At 55.8% G+C, this 21,436-nt stretch overlaps 1 protein-coding gene across 2 annotated transcripts in view; it reads left to right on the top strand.

Annotated features, from left to right (window-relative positions):
- Positions 1 to 694: 694 nt before the first annotated feature.
- The window catches only part of FAM163B (family with sequence similarity 163 member B), a 34,629-nt gene continuing 13,887 nt past the window's right edge, over positions 695 to 21,436 (top strand). The window contains exons 1-2 of one of the 2 annotated variants that reach the window (XM_030818126.1): positions 695 to 1,019; positions 1,677 to 1,882. The gene's annotated coding sequence lies outside the window, so the exon portion shown is untranslated. The remainder of the gene's footprint in view (positions 1,020 to 1,676; positions 1,883 to 21,436) is intronic. The other variant, XM_030818125.1, reaches the window with a different exon arrangement.

Below are 21,436 nucleotides of genomic sequence, written 5' to 3'. Positions count from 1 at the left end.
CCCCTGGGGCACTCCTCTCAGGAGTAGGAGCCTTAGGTCAGAAAGGTCTCCCTCGTATCCAGCCCAAATCTGCCTTGTTTTAAGGTCTAGCCGTTGGTCTTAGCTCTGTGCTTTGGGGTCAGGGAGAAGGGATCTGCTCCCCTTCCCCGTGGATGTGGGAGAGATCCAAAGGCAGCCGCCATGCCCCAAACAGCCACTCACCGGGAGCAGAGTAAGCCCTGCCCCTCCTCTCAGTTGCTCCAGGGTTGCTAACTCAGAGAAGGGAAATAAATAGTAACAAAGGCGAGCATTTATTAAGCACATATGGTGTGCCGGGCCTCGAAACATCATCGGATTTCATTCTCAGACCAACCCTAAAGGTGCTGGTGTTAACTCCCCATTTTAAAGATAAGAACCAGCCGCTCAACCAGGGTAAGGGACTTGCCCCACTGTGGATAAGCAGCAGCTTCGGCCTGACTCCAGATCCCAACGTTGTGGAAGCCGGAACGCCCCGAGAACAGGCGGAGAGCAGAGGGAGCACCGCAGGGCGCGGGCCAGGGTGGGGGCACCCCCAGGCCTCCAGGAGGTCGCGAGGCCCGGGCGAGAGCGGACGAGCCGTCAGCACCAGGGACAGCTCCCCGGGCCGCTCCCGGCATCCCCCGACGACTGCGCGCGCGGGCCGGTGACGCGCGCTCCCCGCCAAGCTCGGGCGCGCGCCCTCCCCGCCAGCGCGCGCCCTGCGCTGGGGACCAGGCTGGAGCCGCGCGTGCAGCTCGCAGGGAGCCAGCCGGGGCGTCCGGAGTCGTGGCCGCAGCGCAGAGCTGGCAGGGGTGCCCGCCCGGGCACGCAGTCGCCTCCCCGGGGGCCTCCCGGGCCACTCAGCGCCCGCCTCGCCCGCCCGGCCCCACCAGGCGCCACCGCCGTGGCCTGGGCATGAGCGGCCGCCGCTAGCTGCGCCCTGCCCAGGACGGACGCCCGCCCGCCCCGTCACGTGCGCCCAAGTCCTCGCGGCCGGGGCAGCGCGGTTCCCATGCTTCAAGGTAAGGGCCGAGCGGGCCGCGGGTCACGGGGTGTGGGGCAGAAGACGCAGGCTGGAAAGCTCCAGCTAGGTGCCCACTCGTCCAGAGTGCCCACTGCAGCCTGCCCTGGCTGCCTCGCACCAGGTCCCCTGACCCAGCTGGCGTCACCCATCCCCTGGCTTCCACCCTCAAAGCGCATCCCTGAGGAGGAGACTGAGGCCCAGGTGGGCACGAGGGCCTAAGGAAGAGGCAGGGGACCCACTTTAGGAAGGGGGGCTTCATTTCCCTCGGAACAGTGGCCTGGGGGAGGGGGGCAGTGGGGAGGGAAAGTTTCCCAGAGGAGCCCACTGGAAACCTGGCCGCCTTCTCTCCCTGCCAGGAGCTAAGACTTTTTCATTTGCTGAGCTTTGCCTTGTGCCAGAGCCGGTGCTGCATTTTCATCCCACCCCATTCACCCAACACCCACGAGAAAGGGGCATTCGCCCCATTTCACAGATGCAGAAACTGAGTCTCCAAGAAGTTTGGTCTCTTGCCCAAGATCACAGAGTGGGGAAGTGGTGGAGCTGGCCTCAAACACGCCGGCCTCTGTCACCACCACCTCACAGCTTTGTCTGTTAGGAATCTCTGCTTCAGTGACAGGTGGGGGGCGCCTAATTGTCACTGGGTTTCCTCAACCAGAAAGGAAAAGACTCAACACACCAAAAACCGAAGAGATGTTCGACATGGGTCCTCGGGGCTCCACTGCCTCACCCCACTCGTGTCCTGTCCTCCCGCAGCCACGGACTGCCCGGGCACAAGTGGTCCTGCCAGTATGTGTCCTGTAGCAACCCCAATGGCTCTGAGACAAGAAACTCAAGGGTCAAGTTCATGGACCCTTCTGCAGGGTAAGGGGAGTATCCTTGAGGCCTGAGCCCCAGCATTCGTCCTGGCACCTTCCCCAGGAAGTAGGAGCTCAAGAGAACCAGCGGGCCACCCTGCCAGCCTTCTCCCCTGCATTTCCCTCAGCCCCTGCCAGCTCAGGCTCTTCAGGGCTTCTGGGGAGAGCAGTAACTGCCAACCCCAAAAAAGTTCAGGGTTGCTGGGAAAGCACCTTTGCCCATCTTCCCACCTTCTCCCTCTTATAGAATTGAGAGTGAAGTGGAGGTGACCAGGGCTCTACCCACCTGAGCAGGTGAGAACCAGCACTTCCTGGGCTGGGCAAGGGCTGGTTTTAACTCTTGGTGCACTGACTGCAAGCTTCCTAAACAGCTTAGGTGCTGGCGGCTTGTGAAAAAATCTCACCCTAAGGCTCGGGGGCCCAGGAAATGTGGGGTTTTGTTCATTCGATCTTGCACTTGCTGGCAGTTTGTTGAGCATCTGCACGACACTATGAAAAAGACCCACAGGGCAGTCTTTGTATCCTGGATCCAGCTGGGTTTTGGTTTCCCTATCAGCTGAGTTTCCAGTGGGGCTGGCTTGTCTGGACTCACCCGGAAAGTTTGGCAATGGCTCGTGAAGGATTTGGGGGTCTGGGAAGGAGCCACAGGCTCTCCCGGCCTCAGCGCCCCAGTTGCATGGGGAGGGAGTGGGAGCTCCAGGGTGCACTGCTGGACTCTCAGGACGTGCCGACACCACTCAGAATCCTGGCACGCAGAGGTGTTGCAGCTTCTCCACCCTCGCCTCTCCAGCAGGTAGGGGAAGGAGCCCCACAGAGCTCCTCCTGCCCTTGAGGCTGGAGTCCCCAACACACGTCTGTCACGCCAGTACCGTCAGCAAACATGAACAAGGGCACCTGGGGAAAGGTGGGCACAGATGGAGAAGTCGGGACTCGAGTTCTGTCCACCTTTTTGGGTGACCTTGGGCAAGTCACTTTCCTCTCTAGACCTCAGTCTCCCAGGTACAAAATTATGGGGTGGATCATTTCATGTCCCCCCTCTAAGCCATTGCAGCTTTGTTCATCTAAGCCCCGATGGAGTAGGGAAGCTGGGAGGAGTGCAGTTCCCCCCTTTTTGCCATGGTATTGAGGGAGCACAGAGCAGTTTTGAAGTCTTCGGGCTGACCTGAGTCCAAGCCCCCAATCCCTGCCAACCCTACTCCCTACTCACATGACCATCCCCATTTTGTATATTTAGGGGCTGGCTCTACATTCCTGACTTTTCTGGTGCTGGTTCTGGGTGAGGCTTCACAGCATGGGGACCCGCTCCTGCAGTGAGACCTCTGGCTCCTGCCACGTGGACCTGTCTCTGCAGCCTCATGGCAGTGGGCTCCAGCGAGGAATAATTACAGCACTCGGGAGGGGAGAGATTTGTTACATCTCAGTCAATTACCTCTGATTCTAAACTCCCGGGGCAGGAGGGGAGGCAGAGTAGCAGCCGAGTCCATGTTCTGTCCTCCACTCAGCTCCTGGCCCCACCGCCACTTCCCTCTCCAGAGTACCAAGTCCTGATCTATGTGTCAGTAAAATGGCAATTTGTGTGGCAGAGAGAGTGGATTCCAGGCCAGACCACGGGCGCATCATTCCGCATCCCCATCTGCAAAAATGAGGGTGTTCCTGCCTTCCCTGCTGGCACATGGGACACCGGGGCAACCGTGAGCCTGGCCGAAAGGCTTTTGGACACCGAGAGCGTGTGGTCCTGGGGCCCACCCTACAGTGGCCAGGGTGGGGCTGGGGGGCTTCTCTGCCAGCTGCTGCCACACTTGGCACTGGTACTTCTTGCAGTGCCCCAGTCTTTTTGGAGTTGCTCCAGAGGGGATTTGATGAGTTCCGAGGGCTCGGTGTTTGCCAGCTCCCTCCCTCCGTTGCTGAATCCTCCCGCAGGCCTTGGCCCAATCCCCGCTTGCTGGGGGTTGCTGGAGAGGGGAAGGAATCCTGTTGCCCCTGGGGTGAAGTGGGCTGGTGGAGGTAGAGTTGAAAGCCCGGCTTTGCTGCTTTCTGGCTGTGGAACCCTGGGCCTGAAGGTCTTGGGCTGGAAAATGGAGACTGTGCCTCCTCCTTCCCTCAGGCCTCATCAGTGACGGAGGAGGCCGGAGAGGCAGGTGGGGTCCGATTCCGCCAGGCTTGTAAGCCCTGCTCAGTGGCTGGGCTTTCCGCCGAAGTCCACAGGAACCAGGCTCTGGGACCCCGGAGGGACATGGTCAGCTCTGGCCTGTAGGGACCCTCTCTGGCTGCACCAAGGGGAATGACTTGGAGAGGGGGCCCTGCAGGCAGGAAGCTGGGGAGGAAGGGAAATGATGGGGACCTAGACCAGGGTGGTAAGAAGAGCACAGGTGACAAGCATGTTGGGGGCTGGATGTTTGTGTTGGGGTGATGGGAGACGGCCTAAGACTGCCCAAAGGTCACTCCTATACCACTCCCTTAAGTCAGGCTCAGGCAGCGCCGGATGCTCAGGATGGGCCGCACGTAGGCAGTTAGGTTGCGGCCCCGGGGGCCCGGGGGGGACTATTGTTTTAGCAGCAGCTCAGTGTCAGAGCCGTCATCCCACTGGGCTGGATGTTACCGCCTGTGCTCTGGGCGCTCCCAGCCCTCGGGGAGCCGTGCCTGTGGGAGTGGGTCCCTGCCGGACCGAGCTAGTCACCTCTGCCCTTGTGCTCAGTTTTCCCAGGTGGCAGAGGTGGAAGAAGGCTGCACCAGCTAGGGGGCTCTGGTGGAGGCTGGGCAGGGACTGGGACAGAGACCCCAAAACAAACCAGGCTCCTAGGGCTGCCACCTCGTCCACCACATTCCCTGGCTACTGAGGGTGGCAGTGTGGCTGAATGGACAAGAGCACAGCTTCTGTAGCTCAGCAGAGCTGTTTTTCCATCCAAGCTGTGTGTCCCTCGTGAGGTTACTCAGCCTCTCTGGGCCCCAGATTCTTCATTCATAAAATGGCAATCATTACATCCGCCTCAGATGTGCCAGCTTACTTCCCAGCCAGCGGACCGGGAGAAGAGCCCGCGCCCTGCCAAGCCCTAGCGAAAACCTCTTCCAGGCCAGCTCCACCCCACGCAGCCCCGACCCATGCTCACTTCCTGGCTCTGCCGTAAGGTGGCCTCAGGGCCCACAGGCCTCGGACTGCACCTGGCAAGCAGGCAAACCCCACACCGTGGGGCAGCCTTGGCTCCTGACCTCAGTGTTCACACACAGGCAGGGTCATCGCCACCTCCATCTCCGTTCCTCACTAGCAGGTCCACAGTTTCTGTGTGCAACAGGCTGGCCCTGTCTGGGAGCTGGGCCTGCTGGCAGGTCCCGGGTCCCTGGAGAACCGTCCTCTCTCTTTTGTAATCATCCTCATTTGCATTTGCTGTATTTGGCTGCACTACCTTATAGACATCAATCTGAAATCGTGCTACTCCAGATGGGGTTCGAGGGCCAGCAGCAGCATCCCTAGGAACCCGTGAGAAATGCAGGTTCCCAGGCCCCCAGACCTGTTATAACCGGCCCCCGAGTGATTCCTGTGTTCCGTGGAGTTTGAGACTCACCGCCCACCATGGCAGAAAAGAGGCTCTATTTGCATAAAGCAAGGGTGACTGTCTCCTTCATGCTCCTTCTATATTTCACTTCATATATTAAAGGGTGTTTGAATAAAAGAAATACATGCCTGCAGTAAGAGAAAAACCAAGCTGTTCAGCTTTTGTTGGTTGGTTGGTTGGCTGGTTTTTTACAAAGTAAAAGCCCCCGGTTTCCTGGGTGTGGCCTGCCCCCCGGTGCTCGGCTGTGTCAGTGATGTGTTTGTCAGCCACACCGGGCACCACCGAGAGACCAGTCTGTGTGTGTTGTTCCCTGTCATTTTGATTTAACGGGTCTTGGCTGTGTCTGCATGTCGACACCCTAGTCTGCCATTGATTTACCTGGACCCATATCAGTAAACAGTCATGTGGGCCATCCGCAGGTTTTATTTTGTGTGCGTGTTCATTTTATATACTTGTTCACCCAAGTAATCACTCCAGGGAAGGATTTCATCGTTGGACGAGGGATGTGCAGCGTGAATAGAAATAAACAGGGCAGGCGCAGTGGCCCATGCCTATAATCCCAGCACTTTGAGAGGCTAAGGCAGGCAGATTACTTGAGGTCAGGAGATTGAGACCAGCCTGGCCAACACAGTGAAACCCCATCTCCAATAAAAATACAAAAACAAAAGAGCCGGGTGTGTTGCTGGACGCCTGTAATCCCAGCTACTCGGGAGGCTAAGGCATGAGAATTGCTTGAACCTGGAAGGCGGAGGTTACAGTGAGCCAAGATCACACCACTGCACTCCAGCCTGGGTGACAGAGTGAGACTCTGTCGCCCCAAAAAAAAAGAAAAGAAAAGAAAAAGCAATGCAAAAGCAGCTGTCCATGGATTAGAAGATGGTTGCAAGGTAGCAGGTGCCCCAGATTCAAAGGAACGTACGCCCTGGGCTGGAGCAGGCAGGGAAGGCTTCCTGGAGGTGGGGCTTGAGCTAAGCCCTGAAGGATCAGTATGGAGCAGGAAGGAGCTGATGTGGCATAGACATGGGGGCTCCTGCCATCACCAGGAGGCAGGAGGACTAGTCTGTCGACTTTGGCTAATGAGCAGTGGCCCCGCTAAAGATGCCCCTGAATTTCCTCTACTCCCTTTGCGAGTGGGAGAGAACAGGCTGGGCCACTTCCCTGTCGTCTCATTGGCTTTTAGCTTTCCAAGCTGCATTGTGGCTGGGGTTGCTTTTCCCACGTGCTGTCGGCCAGCTCTCATCCCCTGGTCTCCACTGCGCTCACCAGCCATGCAGACCCTCTGTGGTTCCTGCCAACACATCCCCCTAGCGTTAGCTCTGATTATTTTGCCAAGAGTGATCTGAGGCCCTGGAGGAAAAGGCTGGCTGCGGTGGGACGCGCTGGGGATGCGCTGGACCCACAGCAATAGGGGAGGAGGTGTCTGGGAGCATCAGTGGTTTCTCTGTAGCATTTGTCAGGGGACTCACCTTTGTGTCTGAAATGTCATGTTTACATCCTGTTTTCAAGTTCTCCAGTTGGCGTTGGCAATTGCAGTCTCACTTGATTCATTAGGGAACTTTCCTAAGGCAAAAATAAAGATGTTCATTTTCCCAATCCGAAGGCGAGCACCCGCCCACCCCAGGTGCCCTTTCTCCCTGGGCCAACCTCTTGCGCTGGCCCCCACTCCGCCCCGGAGCCCAGCAGACTCAGCTGAAAGGAGGGCCCAATTTAGGGCCAGAATCCCATCTCAGGTCTCCCTTCTAAACAGTTCAAAACTGGCCACTGCTTTAAGAGGGCTGATTCTGGGATACAATGATTCGATTCTGGTTCATAGGAAGGCAGAAAAAAGGGTGCAGTATTTTACTAGAAAAACATCAGCTTATCTGCAACATTGTCGATTGCGAGCTTCTGGTATTTACCTGTGTTTAGAGTTTGTTTGGTTAAACACTCATTATGCAGAAGCCTCCTGCCTCTGTGTGAACCCATTTACAAAATTAAAAATGTAGTCAACTTTAATTTTAACTTCATGGAACTTCCCACATGAGAGTTCCCTCTAATTACTGAACAGATCTCTATTTCAAAAAAAAAAATTGTTTTCCAACGCAGAGTCTTAAACAATCACTCATGTGGTCTTTTTTGTCACCCCTGGGCTGAGCTGTCCTGTTCACTGCTGGCCCGTCTCTTCCTGGGAGCGCTCATCATTCCCCAGGCGCCAGAAGGGGAGGGGGTAGCATTGGTGGAGGGAAGCAGGGGGAGGGAGGAGCAGGGAGGGCACGTCCACAGAACCAGCCAGATGCTCTGAACAGTCGCAAGCGTGGGACCCCACAGCTCAACCCCACCCGGATTCGAACTCTTCCAGCTGGTAAGCGTAGGCACATTACTAAACCTCTCTGTGCCCTAGTTTCCTGGTCTATGAAAATGGGCCTGGCTCTTTCCCACTTGCAGGGTGATGAGGACTTATCCATCGTCACCCATGGGAGATCCCAGACCCAGGCAGAAGTGCAGCAGATGGAACATGTTATATGGCAGGTCTTGGGCATGGCTGGAGGCAGGGCCTGCCAAGTGGCCCCTGCAGCAATGCTAAAGCTCCGTGTGTGTGTGTGTGTGTGTGTGTGTGTGTGTGGCAGGGTTCAAACCCTGCTTAAAACCATTCCCAGCTGAGGATAGAACCCAGCCCCGATGCAGCCGGTGGAGCCCCACCCAGGACAGACCCTGCCAGCCCCCGGCTTCCCTGCTGGTCCTCCCTGCAGCACTCCTGTGTGCTGGCTACTGCCTGTTTCTGGAACCCTCAGAGTCCCTTCCTCCTGAGGCTCCTCCCACCTGCCCCCCTCTCTGCCTGAAGGACCTCCTGGCCAGTGCCAGGTCCCAGCTTTAGTCAGCCCTTCTGAGATGCGCCCTGACGCCCTGGTGGTCAGATGGCTGGGTGTTTTGTGTGGCTGTGGCTCCCCCGGACCAAGACGCCCCATGATTAGGGACAGAGATGGCGTCTGGTTTCCCATCAGGGTCTTCCCTCAAAACATTCAAAACCAGCAAAACATCCTCAGGGAAGAAGGGACTTGCAGTGTTCCAGAAACGGGAAGCGAGCCAGCGTGTAGGAGCAGTCTGGGGGGCAGCTGCGTCTGACCCATGTGGCACCCGTCATTCTCCAGTTATGGGGGTCTCAGTCATCGGAAGGGAACTCCAGAGGGGGTGGGTCTCACCTGGCCAGGCCCCTGGGGTTAATGCTGCTATTTGTATTGACAGCATGACCAGTTTCTAAAAAATCCTTTATCTGCAAGACAGACCCTTTCAACAGCACACCTCCACTCGTTTAAAAATGGCTGAGCCCAATTTATTTAAAAAGGAAAATTAATGTTAAAAAATTGCTCCAGGCAGGGTCTTTGCTGAAGCCTTGGTCAAACATTGCTCAGGGCAGCAGAGTTACCTGCACGAGTTATAATAGAATCACTGAGTGGGCTCCAAAGGCGCGCCCTGCCCAGAGAGCTCAGAGGCTCAGGAAGGGGGCCCAGTGGGTCTTTGTAAGCCCTGTGCCTAGTATGGGGCAGTGGGTGGTCAGGGCTCCAGGAGGAGTGAATAGAGTGAGGGATGGAAGAAGGGTTGTCAGTTCACAGGCTCTGCTGCCCTCTGAGGCCCTGCTCCCAGACAGCTTGCGGGCGGGTAGGGCCCTCCCAGGGGTCCTCATGGCTCGTACTTGGAAGAGAACTTGGGGTGACGTCAGGGAAGAGCAAAACGTCTGGAGTTCAGCCAGGAACTCGAGGCAATGAAGCGCCCCCGCTACCCCCTACCAAGGGAGAGTTGAGGTAATGGCCTTGGATGAATTGTTATTTGCGAGGGGAAAGGGAGTTAGGGAGCGTCTGTGATTGTTCACTGAGCGTGCGATTACACTAGTTATCTTCCAAAGTCCCTTCCGAATCTAAGAGGAAAGGAGTCTCAGATTCTGAGCAGCCATTGGTTACATGTTCTGATTTTGTAAGACTCTAAAATGTGGCTTTAAGATTCTGGGAGCCCGCGACTCCAGGAGCTTAGACCAACCTCTCCTCCAGCCCCATGAGTCCTTGGGCTTCCACCCATCCTTTTACCCTCTGGTTTCACCCCTGCTCCCACCCCATCCCACTGCAGACCCCATCGAAAGCTCCAGGGAACAAGCTGGGCCCAGCTTTAAATGAACTGCAGGAATCTAGAGGCCCCGCTGCAGGGGCCATCTGGGGCTTCCCTTGTAAGTGCCAGGTGACCTGGGCTCCACTGAACTGAGAGTGGGTGACACCACAGGGAAACAGGGGTACCGTGGCACATGCCCCTGCCCTGGCTGCCATGTGGGCCAGCCAGTCTCTTTGGGATGGGCCAGGCTGCTGGACTGTACCTTTGCCCCTGCATGCTGCTCTTCATCCACTCTCAGCACTACACACACACACACACACACACACACACACTCACACAGACCACATTCCCACACACACACACACAGACTCACACTCATGCACACATACATTCACACACGCACATACATTCACACACGCACACAGACACACATGCACATAGACCACACACATGCAGACGCACACATGCACACAGACACACACACATGCACACACAAACTTACACTTGTACAGCCACACAGACCACATACACGTGCACACATATGCACACAGGCCACACACACACTTGCACATGCATACACATGCACACAGACACACTAGCACACACACGCACACACACTCGTACACAGACACATTCGTGCACATATACACACATGCAAACAGATCACATGCACACACACATGCACAAAAACACACTTGTACGTGCATACAGACCACACACATGCACACACACATGCGCATGCTCACACATGCACACACTTTCACACATGAACACATGCTCAGATACATATGCACACTGACACACATGCACACATATACACAGACACAACTCACACACATGCACACTCATACATACCTGCATGCAGATACATGCACACACACATACATGCACACAGACACATACATGCATACACAGAAACACACATGCACACACTCAACACATGCACACAGACACATACATATGCATGCACACATACACACACCCCATACACACTGACACACCTAGATATAGACACGCATAGACACAGATACACAGACACACATTCACAGACACACACAGATGCAAACACACAGACACAGGCTTCAGCTGCTGTCGGGCTTGCAGCAGGGTCCTGGGACCCAGGTTCCCTTTGTGGCACAATGCAGCACTGTGTGCTGAGAAGGGGAGCCCAGAGGAGGCCTGGGCGGGCAGCAAATCTTCCCTGAAGTCACGTCTGAGCTGAGAGCTGAGCAGGAGCCTGACCTGACCATGCAAGGAGTGGATGGCAGTTCCGGGTCGATGGAGCAGTGTGTGCAAAGGCCAGGAGGCAGAGGCGAACTCTGTGCAGGTGAGGCATTTAAAGGCCAGAATGGCTGGAGCCCAGAGGCAAGACAGGAGGAGGGTGGGAGACAAAGCTGAAAGTGTGGGGCTCAGGCCAGGTGGAAGGTGCCCCCAGGGCAGGGGTGCAAGGGCCACTCACAGGGAAGCGGGGAGGGCCCCTGGGGGAGGCAACGCTGCCTGCATCCAGCAGGGGCAGGCTGGCACCCTTCCCCTCCATCTGCCCTGGGCTCTCCCTGATGGGGGCAGGGATCTCAGGGCACCTTTGTTCTGAGCAGCCTGAGAGGGGCCACTGAAAGGAGCCCTGGAGGACAGGCACATGAACCAGCAGCCCAGGTGTTCATTTGCCACCTGTTTGTTGGTGCCTCAGGTCCCTGTCCCCAGTGCCCCACCTGTGAAATAAGATGAGGACTCCTGTCTCTAACTCTCAGGCTGCTCTCTCCAGGGAGATATAGACCCAAAAACTCAGCCAAAACTACCAGCGTGCTGAGGAGCACGAGTGTGTTATTCTAATTCACCACTGACATCACAGTCCTGGGAGAGCAGTCCCTCTCTCCTTCCCTCCCTCCCTCCCTCTCTCCCTCCCTCCCTCCCTCTCTCCCTCCCTCCCTCTCTCCCACCAGCAGCAGGTACCTGGCTCCTGGGCCGAAATTGTCTAAGTGCCCTAACTGTTAGGTTAAGAAGAGCCCCACCTCCTCACCCCAGCACACGCAGCGCACAGCTGTAGCCATGGAAACTGCCTGTAACCTTGTGAACAGCTAAAATAGACATTATGTATTTTTTGGTTTGTTGTTTTTTTTTTTTAAATGCACTTCTCTTTGTTTCACACTCCTGTGTTGATGGGTAAGGACACATACAGTTCAGGGTTGGTGTGCAGAACATGCCTCACACCCCACCCTGTGCCTTGTTCCACCCCATGCTTGCTCAGAAGGGCCTGGGCCCAAGGGACTGGGGTCCCCAGGGGGAGAGCCCCTGAGGAGCTGCTGTCTCCTCAACCCTGCCTCTAACAAGACAAGCCCGACTCTACCCAGTCCCCCACGAGCAAAATACCTCCTGCTGCCTGGCTCCCAGGAAGACCTCAAAGCTGGGTTTTGTGAGATTGAAGGCTGAGCAGGGAGCCCCAGACTGGGCACTTCGATGTTGTCACCATGGCTCAGGTTGGGACCCAAACCCAGTGAGAAAATCAGAATCCACAGTGGTAGGTCTAGACCTGTGTGTCTGAGAAGGAGCTGAGCTTTGAGCCCTGTCCCCTGGACAAGTCTAGAAGAGGAGACGGTGTAAATGCTACTCTTCATCTCCCCTTCATTTTGGAAGGGTTTTTTTCTTTTTCTGGATTGCACATTCCAGGTTGATGGCCTTCTTTTTTTAGTACTCGAAAGACACCACCCCATTGTCTCCTGGCTCTCATTGTCTCCAGCAAGGAGTCTGCCGTCATTCTTACCTTCGGGCCCTTGTAGGTCATGCAGCCCTTTGCTCTGTGTTTAGATTTTTCTCTTCATTGCTGGTTTTAAGCAATTTGATTATAATGTTCCCTGGTGCTTTCTTCTTCCTGTTTCTTGTGTTTGTGGTTTGTTGAGCTTTTTGGATCTGTGGGTTTGTAATATCATCCAGTTTGGAAATTTTTCAGCCAATATTGATTTATTCTAATTGTTTTTTGCACCAGCCCCAACTTCTTTGGAGATTCCAGTTATACATATGTTAGACCCCTTGAACTTCTCCACACCTCATTGAGTTCCATTTGTTTTTTTCGTTTATTAATGTTTTTCTCTCTATTTCATTTTGGATCCTTTCTATTGCTCTCTGCAAGTTTACTAATCTTTTCTTCTGTAATATCTAGTCTGAGGTTAATTCCATCCACTGTATTTTTCATCTTAGGCATTGTCATGTTTTCATCTCTAGAAGTTTGGTTGGTTCTTTTTCCTATCTTCTATGTCTCTACTTAATATACTCAAGTTTTCCTCTGGTGTTTTGAACATATGAGCTACAGTTAATAACTATTTTAATACCCTTGTCTCCTAATTCTATCATCTGTGCCACTTCTGGGTTAGTTCCAATGAATTGATTTTCTGTTCATTGTGGTTTGTATTTTTCTGCTTCTTTCCATGCTAGGTAATTTTTTTACTGGATGCCAGACATTGTGAATTCCACTTCATTGTTATATAGCGATACATATTTGTGAGGTCTGTTTTGGGATGCAGCTCAGTTGTTGGGAAATAGTTTGATCCTTTCAGGCCTTTTAAGCTTTGCTAGGCAAGTCTAGAGCAGCCGTTTGTCCAAACCCTCCTGAGCGCTCTACCCAGTGCTTCATGAATTAGAACCTTCCCTGATTGGTGGGAAGAGGAACTATTTCTGGACCTGTGAGAGCTTCAGATATTGTTCCCTGGAATCCTATCAACTAGTTCTTTCTCTGGCCTCAGGTAGTTTTGCTCACATTTGAGTCACTGTTCAGCCAGCTACTCATGGGGGACCCTCTGCAGAGCCCTGTGGCCCCACGGTCCCCCACAGAGCAGCAGGCTCCTCCCCAGTTCCGTGTCCTGTGACCTCCAGCCACTTTGGCCTGCTTGGGCTATCATCTTTCTCCGCAACTCAGGGAAACCAGCAGGCTGCACCCGAGCTCCTGCACCATAGCCTGGGATTCCAGCTGGAGGGAGCTGGGGCCACCACAGGGCCCTCCTTGTCTCTCCCCCATGGCTCGAGGAATGCTTTCCTTTGTCACCTGGTGTCACCTTCAAGCAGGAGGGCAAGCCTGGTCCCCATTACCCCATCTTAGCTGAAACTCTGGCTAATGCTGCTTTGCACAACAAGCCACCCCCGCCCCTGCCCACCAATTATGGGGTGAATTCTACTGTCATCTCCATTTTATCAAATTGAAACATGGAGGAACCAAGAAACTTAGCCAAGGTGATGCACAGCCCAGATTCAAGTGACACCCACCGTGCTGCTCCCAGACAGGAGCATGGCAAACTCGGGGGCTCCCCGCTCACAGCCGCCCAGGCCAGAAGCCTCTGGTTTCCCAGGACTCCTCCCTGTTCCCCATCAAATCACCAACAAGCCCTGTTAGTGCTCCCTCCCACTCATCCCCCCATCCCCTTCTCTCCAGCCCACCACCTCCTCCTTCTTGATGACCATGACAGCCTCTGAACGGCTTCCTCCCACTCTGCCTCCACACTCACCCCACCATGCCTGCCTCGCACCCACAGCCACAGAGCCAGAACCAGTCCAGTTACTCTCCTGGCCAGCATGCTTCTGACCCTTCCCCTGGACGCATTCACTCCTCATTTGGCTGAGAGTCACCAGCTGCCCACCATGGGCCCAGGACGCCATTCCAGGCACCAGAATAAAGAGACTGAGCCCCTGTCCTCAGCAACTCAAATTCCAGAGGGAAGAAACAGACAGTAAATGAACGTATAATATGCCAAGTATGGGGTAAAGGTACAAACCAAGCAGGTTAAGGGGGTGGAAAGCAACCATGGAGCAGGGGATATTTTTGGTATGTGGCCTGGAAGCTGTAAAGTGGGAGAAGCCACCGTGGGAAGGGTGGATATGGGAACGGGTGGATATGGGGAAGGAAGGGGAACCTGAGGACTGACCCTGGGCCCCTTCACACTTAGAGGTCAGGAGAGGAGGAGAAACCAGCCAAGGAGGGAGGGGGAGATCAGGGAGAGCACGATGTCCCAGAAGCCAAGGGCTGCAGCCCCTTGTCCTCAAAGTGTGGTCCGAGGGTGCCGCACCAGCAGCACCAGATGCTTTTTAGAAATGCACATTCCTGGCCGGGCGCAGTGGCTTACGCCTATAATCCCAGCACTTTGGGAGGCCGAGGCAGGAGGATCACTTGAGGTCAAGAGTTGGAGGACAGCCTGGCCAACATGGCAAAACCCTGTCTCTACTAAAACTACAAAAATTAGCCAGGTGTGCTGGCACGCACCTGTAGTCCCAGCTATTTGGGAGGCTGAGGCAGGAGAATCACTTGAACCTGGGAGGCAGAGGTTGCAATGAGCTGAGATCATGCCATTGCACTCCAGCCTGGGCAACAGAGGGAGACTCCGTCTCAAAGACATAACAAATAAAAACAAATGCACAGTCCTGCAGCCCTGCTCCCCAGGCAACTCGATGCACGTTAAAATGTGAGGAAGACTGACCCAGAAAGTGTTTTGGAGAGGAAGGAGCACCAAGCTGTGACAGGGAAGGCAGGGACAGGGCTCCAGGAAGGCTGGCTCAGGGACCAACGCCCTGCTGCCTGCTGGGTCTCTGCTGACCTCGCCCCTCTTGTCTTGTCCCCCTCCTGCTCTTATACTCCAAGCAAGATGAGCTTCTCCAGGTCCTGCCTTGCCCTGCCTGCCTCTGGGCCTTTGCACGTGCCATTTCCTGCCCAGGGTGCTCTTTCCCATCTTCTCGCTACTCATCCTCAGGTTTCAGCATCTGGGCCCCTCACTCAGGGTTACCTCTCCTGGCTGCCGCCCCTGTTAACACTCCCCATTCTTCCTCTCTGCACTCCCGAAATCACCAGTGCACATTCATGTCCCCCACAAGACTGAAAACTCCACAAAAGCAGGGACCCAAAGCTGGGCCCAGGATGCAGTAAGAGCTCAAGGATTATTTGCTACTGAATTATTGATAAACTGTAAATGCCAGACATGTGGTGCAGACAGTGGGTGCTACTAGAGCCCAGAAGAGGGAGCCATCTTCAGGGGTGGGAATCAGGAAAGGCTTGCTCCAGGAGCATGGAGACAGATGGCCAGGAATCTCAGTATGCAGAGCTGGAAGGGAGTTCGAGGTCCTGGGAATGGCACTAGCAAAGGCCCAGAAGCAAGAAAATGCAAAGTTGGTGGCTGGGAGGCCACAGGAACAACCTCTTACTCAGACAAGTCTAAAGGGCATTGGGGCAGTGCAGGTGAGGCCAGAAATGTAAATCAGGAGCAACCTTGGAGGACCCAGGACATCAGACATTTGGGGCCTAGATCAGGAGCTGTGTTCCAGAGAGATTCCTTGGATGGACTCATGGGGACACCTTACGGGAAACAAATGCGCTGTAAAGGAAACCTTGGCACTATTCCGAGAGCACAGCTCTGGACGTGGCCACTGGGATAGGAAACCAAACCGCAGCGTGGTCTACAGAAGCTGATCTTGTCTTGTTAAAACATAATTGAAGTCCTACCAGTTGGCACAGTCACAGAAATGTCCCCGCAGCTCCAGAACCTGCTCCACACGGGCCACCCCTGTCATCTCCTCTCACTGAGAGCCTGCCCCATGGATCTGGGGGTGGCAGAGGGGGAGTGGATGTGGCTGAGACGGGCCTGCCCTGGAGCTCCCAGCCCAGACTTAGGAAGGGAAATTTCAAGGAGAGGCCAGCGAGGCGCCATCAAAGCCACTGGCCCCACCAGCCTCTAGGCAGTGTCTGAGGTTTGGGGCTGGGGTGCGAATCTAGCCTGCCGACAGCCTATCTCCCTGGGCCAGGATGTGGCAGGGACCCTGGCCCCAGCACTGGGCTGTGCTTGGCACACAGCTGGCTCTCAGCAGATGCCACGGAAAGGAGGGAGGAAAGCTGGAGATTGTCATAATTCTACTGTTTCAGAGGCAAGACTGAGGCCATGGTCACTCTGATGCTAATGGGGAGAGTCTGGATTCTTGCCTAAGCCTTTCTGACTCCCAGGCAGATATGGACACAGCGTCAGAGGCGTCCAGGCCTGGGAGGGAGAGGTGATAGCAACAGGCGTAAGCACAGGCTGCCTGGAGCAGGGGCATGGAGGTGAGGGCCTGGGAGCAGGTGTATGACCTCGGCTGGCAGAGGGGGCAGTGGAGGTGGCCTGGGCTGGGGGTGGCAGAGGGGATGGATGGCATTGGACAGATGCTGGACTCTGGAGCTGCTCAGGAAACTAAATGGGCAGGATTTTCTGGAGATGAGATACAGGAGGAAACAGCCGACTCCAACTTTGCTTGGTTGGCTGAGCAAGAAGAGATGCTGAGATGGGGGAGTCTGCCTCCTGCTGGCTGCATTTCCTTGGCAAATCAGTTCCCTGCTGTTTGCTCATCTGCAGAATGGGCACAGCGATACAGGGGGGAACCTTCATCAGGTCCCAGCATGACCCAGGTCCCCGTAAAGACTGATGAGAGGGAGGCTCTGCTTCCTGCTGACCCGCGCCGCACAGGTGCACACCGCACTCACACGCGTTCCATGTTCCTAACTCAGAGGGCCTCGGCCTGGGCTGCACGTTGGCACCACCAGCAAAGATATGCAAGTATTGGTTCCTGGGCCCACCCCTAGAGCTTGTCCTGTCAGTGGCCTGGGATGCTGCCAGGTCTGGGGCAGATGTAACTGCCCCAGGTGATTCGAGTGTGCAGCCTGGGGTCAGCCTGTTGCTCTCCAGCAGCAGCGGTCAGAATCCTCTCGGGGGCTTGCTGGGCCTCACCCCCAGAGTTTCTGACCCCACCGGCCTGGGTGGGACTTGGAACTCTGCATTTTAACAAGCTCCTAGTTGATGCTGATGGTGCTTTAAGTAAAGAAGTCACTGGCCTGGGGGAGGCACAGACTGGTAGTTATCTGCAAGGCTGCAGGAGCAGGGTGGTGGCTGTAAGGCAAGGAGAGTGGCTGTGAGTTGGCAGAGGGCAGGCCCTTGGCCGGAGAGGGAAATGTTCACTGGCTCAGCCTCCCCACCCCTTCGCCCTTCTTGTGTGAGCCCTTCAGCACAGCCAGCATGGGCATCTTCCTGGAAGAGGGAAGGCACTCGTCTATGGCTCCAGGCTGCCAGTCCATCTGACCAGTGGGGTGGACATTAGTGGCTGCTGGACACACCCTCGGCCTCCCTCTCAGGCTGCCTAGGGGCGAGCTCAATTCTGAGCTCAGGTTGACTTTCCCGAAACTTCCCCGATGGCAGAGGGGGATGCATCTGTGCTCCCTGGAGTTGCAGTCGTTATTCCTGTAGACAAGAAGTCCCACAGGGGCACGGCACCACCGCAGCCCTCCCAGGGTGCTTGGTTCCCAGGGGCTCCATCTCAGACAGTGACTCAGCCCACAGGCATTTATGGAGCACCCACTGTTTACCAGGCCTGTGCATCAAGGTGAGGCTGAGGGCCCACCCTTGTGGAGCTGGACACGAGGTCACAGTGTCCTGGGGAGGCTGGCCAAGGGAGCAGCTCCAGAAAAACAAGGAAAACGAAAACGAGCAGGGTGGGCCAGGCTGGGAGCAGTGGGGAGGTCACGCAGGCTTCCTGGAGAAGGCGAGGCCCGGCACCATCTTAAAGGGCCAGAAGGAGCCAGTCACCTGGAAACGAGAGGACAGTGGGGGTGCCAGGGGTCTCCCAGGCCAAGGGACAACCCCTGAGGCCAGCAGGTGCATCCCCAGAGCGGTCCCCGTCCTGAGGCGGAGGCCACACGGACAGGCCTAGGGTGAGGGTCAGGTTGGTCCCAAGGAGTGAGGACTCACTCAGAGGAGCTCCTGCTGGGCCGGACCTGCTTTGGGGGCCATCCTTTGGGACAGTGGTTCTCCCAGTGTTCTCCCCCAGTGTGCTCCCCGTGCCTGCCGCATCAGCATCCCCTGGGCACTTGGGAGAAAGGCACGTTCTCCGCCCACCTGAGTCCAAAGCTGCAGGGTAGCGCCCGCAGCCAGGTTTCAGTGCATTCGGGGGATGCTGGTGCAAACCCAATGTGAGGGACGGGTGCTGTGGGGGCACCAGGGAGGACTGGAGCAGGGAGGGCTCACACTGGCTGTGGAGAAGGCCGGGCAGGGTCCCCTGCAGGGAGACAAGCCAGGAGGAGGGGCAGGATGAGCTTGTGTGTGCACAGCCCCACCAGGAAAATGTGGGTGTCATCTCAGCCACAGCTACCACCCCCACAGGACACCCAGGTGGGCGGTGCCCTGAGGCTGGGCCTGGGTGTCTCCCCCATCCGGAACAGCACCTTGTTCCTGGCCTAAGTAAATACAAAGCCTGCTGTGGTGGACCCAGGATGGAGAGGGCTGGGAGGCAGGGGCCCAGTGCCAGGGCATAGCAGGTGCCTGCCACTGCGGAAGAGGCTGCCCTGGCCCCCGGAGGCCAGCTGCTTGGCAGAGGGTGGTCATGGCAGTGCAAGGTAGACCCAGAAGGGAGGCAGCTGCTCATGAGTGGGGTGGGCCGGGCTTGGGCCTTGGAAGACAGACCAGGATGCCCCGGTAGCTGGGCCCTGCCCTGTCCAGAGCCTGCCTGCCTGCTGAGGGACCCAAGGAGAGAGATTTTCTGCCAACGCAGGGGGCAGAGCCGGGAGCTTCAGAGCTGGTACCTCTCTCAGGATCCCCGGAAGCTTCCTTCACAAAAGGCAATGGTGGTATCCAAGGTTCTTTCTCAACCTGGCCCCATGAGTCCCATGTCCTGACCGAGAATGCTGTTCTGTCGGCCCCTTGACACCCAGCGGCCCCACAGGCAGAGGAGACCTTGGTAAGGGCTGGAATTCCTGGCTGGGGGCAGAGTTTCCGGGCCACACTGCTGGCTGGGGTCTGGGCTGCCTTCCACGTGTCTGCTCGCTCTCAGGGCTCTCCTGAGTCCCCACTGAGCAGAGAGTCCGTCTGCTCCTGTCCATAAGGCTGAGTCAGCAAGGGCTTTACTGAGCATCTGGGAGTTTTATCGAACGTTATCTCAAGGCGCTGGGCCATTTTGGTGGGTAAAGGCCTGGAATTGCATCAAGCCTGTGTTTCCTCCCTCTTTGTGCCTCCACTTCCTCATCTTTGCATGAGGATGCTCAAAGTGCCTGTGCTGGCCGTGCCTATGGGGTTCACTGAAGCACCAGGGAGCCCCCAGCCCAGCACGGGGCTAAGTTATTTGTTTAATAAATGAGACCTCTGGTCGTTCCAGCAAGTCCTGGCCTGGCCCTCCCTCCCGTCCGCCTTCCAGGCCCTGAACTGTCAGGACCAGGAGCTGGGCTCAGTTCGAGGAAGAGAATGAAAAGAAAAAAGAAAAAGAAAGAGAAAAGAAAAAAGGAAGGAAGAAGAGAGGGAAGGAAGGAAGGAGGGAAGGAAAGAAGGAAGGAAGGAAGGAGAGAAAGAAGGAAGGAAGGAGAGAGGGAAGGAAGGAAAGAGAGAGAAGGAAGGAAGGAAAGAGAGGGAAGGAAGGAAGGAGAGAGAAGGAAGGAAGAAAAGAGAGAGAAGGAAGGAAGGAAGGAGAGAGAGAAGGAAGAAAGGAAAGAGAGAGGGAAGGAAGGAAGGAGAGAAAGAAGGAAGGAAGGAAGGAGAGAGGGAAGGAAGGAAGGAGAGAAAGAAGGAAGGAGAGAGGGAAGGAAGGAAGGAAAGGAAGGAAAGGAAGGAAGGAAGGAAGGAAGGAAGGAGAGAGAGAAGGAAGAAAGGAAAGAGAGAGGGAAGGAAGGAAGGAAGGAGAGAAAGAAGGAAGGAAGGAAGGAGAGAGGGAAGGAAGGAAGGAGAGAAAGAAGGAAGGAGAGAGGGAAGGAAGGAAAGGAAGGAAGGAAGGAAGGAAGGAAGGAAAGAAGGAAGGAAGGAAGGAAGGGAAGGAAACTTAAGTCCAGCAGCAGAGAGGGTTTTACGAACCCAACTTCTGCACATTGTTATTTTTAAGGGAGAGAAAAAGCCAGCCCCGTCGGCAGCTGAGCTGGGACTTGCCCGGGGTTTTCAGGCCCTACCCGCCCCCCCCCCATTTCCTGACCCACGGCCAGGAGATTGGGAAACCGCAGCCCAGAAAGTTCTTAGTGCATCTCATCTGCCTTCTCCTGGCAGCCTGGAGCGCTGGCCTGGCCTACAGCTCTGTGCTGCTGTTCCCGCCCTCTGGGAAACACTGGGGATCAGCTAGGTGAGGGTGGGGGTCACGAGGGCAAGACCCCAGCCCACTCAGGGCCTGCAGTGCAAGTGTGCCCAGCGGCCCCCACTGCATTGAAATCAGCACCAATGCCGCCCTACTGTGTGTATATGTGCACTGTGCCGCCCCCTGGTGGCTGGAGGACTGCAGTGGGAAACCAGGTTCTTGCCTTCATGGGGCTTAGGTCTGATGCAGGGAAAGTGGTGATTTTACCCCATCCCTACAGGCAAGCTGAGGGTGGGGGATGGAAGGAAAAGGAGATACATCAGATTTGATGTGGCACACCATGTTCACCCCTGGAGCCCTCACCCCTCACCATGTGATCTTGTGCTTTTCTCTCCCCACGCTAGGCTCCTTGGCTCTCTTGTTTCCTTGTCTGTAAAATGGGCATAATAATAATCCTTGCCTTGGCTGTCCCGGCAATTGAACGAAACGTTGGTGAAGGGTGCCATGCCCTCCTGGCACAGAGATAGTGGTGCTTGGCACAGGATCCTGTGCTTATTATTTTTAAGAGGTATAGGGAGCCATGCAGTGTGTTTGAGTGAGGCAGCGACCTGTTCAGACTTACGGTTCAGGAACCCCAGTGGAGCAACACAGGATGGCATGGGCAGGAGCCCCAGCTCACGGGATTTCCCAGGGGGTATTTCCCGGGGGTATTGCTGAGCATTCTACTTGTTGAAAAGCAGGTTTCTCTGCTGTATTGAAATCATCAATGTCAACAGTTGTAGGGCCTGACACAGAGACGGGCCTGAACCACGAGCTTCTTCAGGGATGTGCATAAATGTTTCAGACCATGAGGTGGTCAGAGCAGGAGAGCAGGGGTTTCTGGGACAGGCTGCTGACCT

This window comes from Nomascus leucogenys, chromosome 8 (genome assembly GCF_006542625.1).
Source record: "Nomascus leucogenys isolate Asia chromosome 8, Asia_NLE_v1, whole genome shotgun sequence".
Classification (NCBI taxonomy): Eukaryota; Metazoa; Chordata; class Mammalia; order Primates; family Hylobatidae; genus Nomascus; species Nomascus leucogenys.
This window is presented reverse-complemented; position numbering and strand designations above follow the sequence as displayed.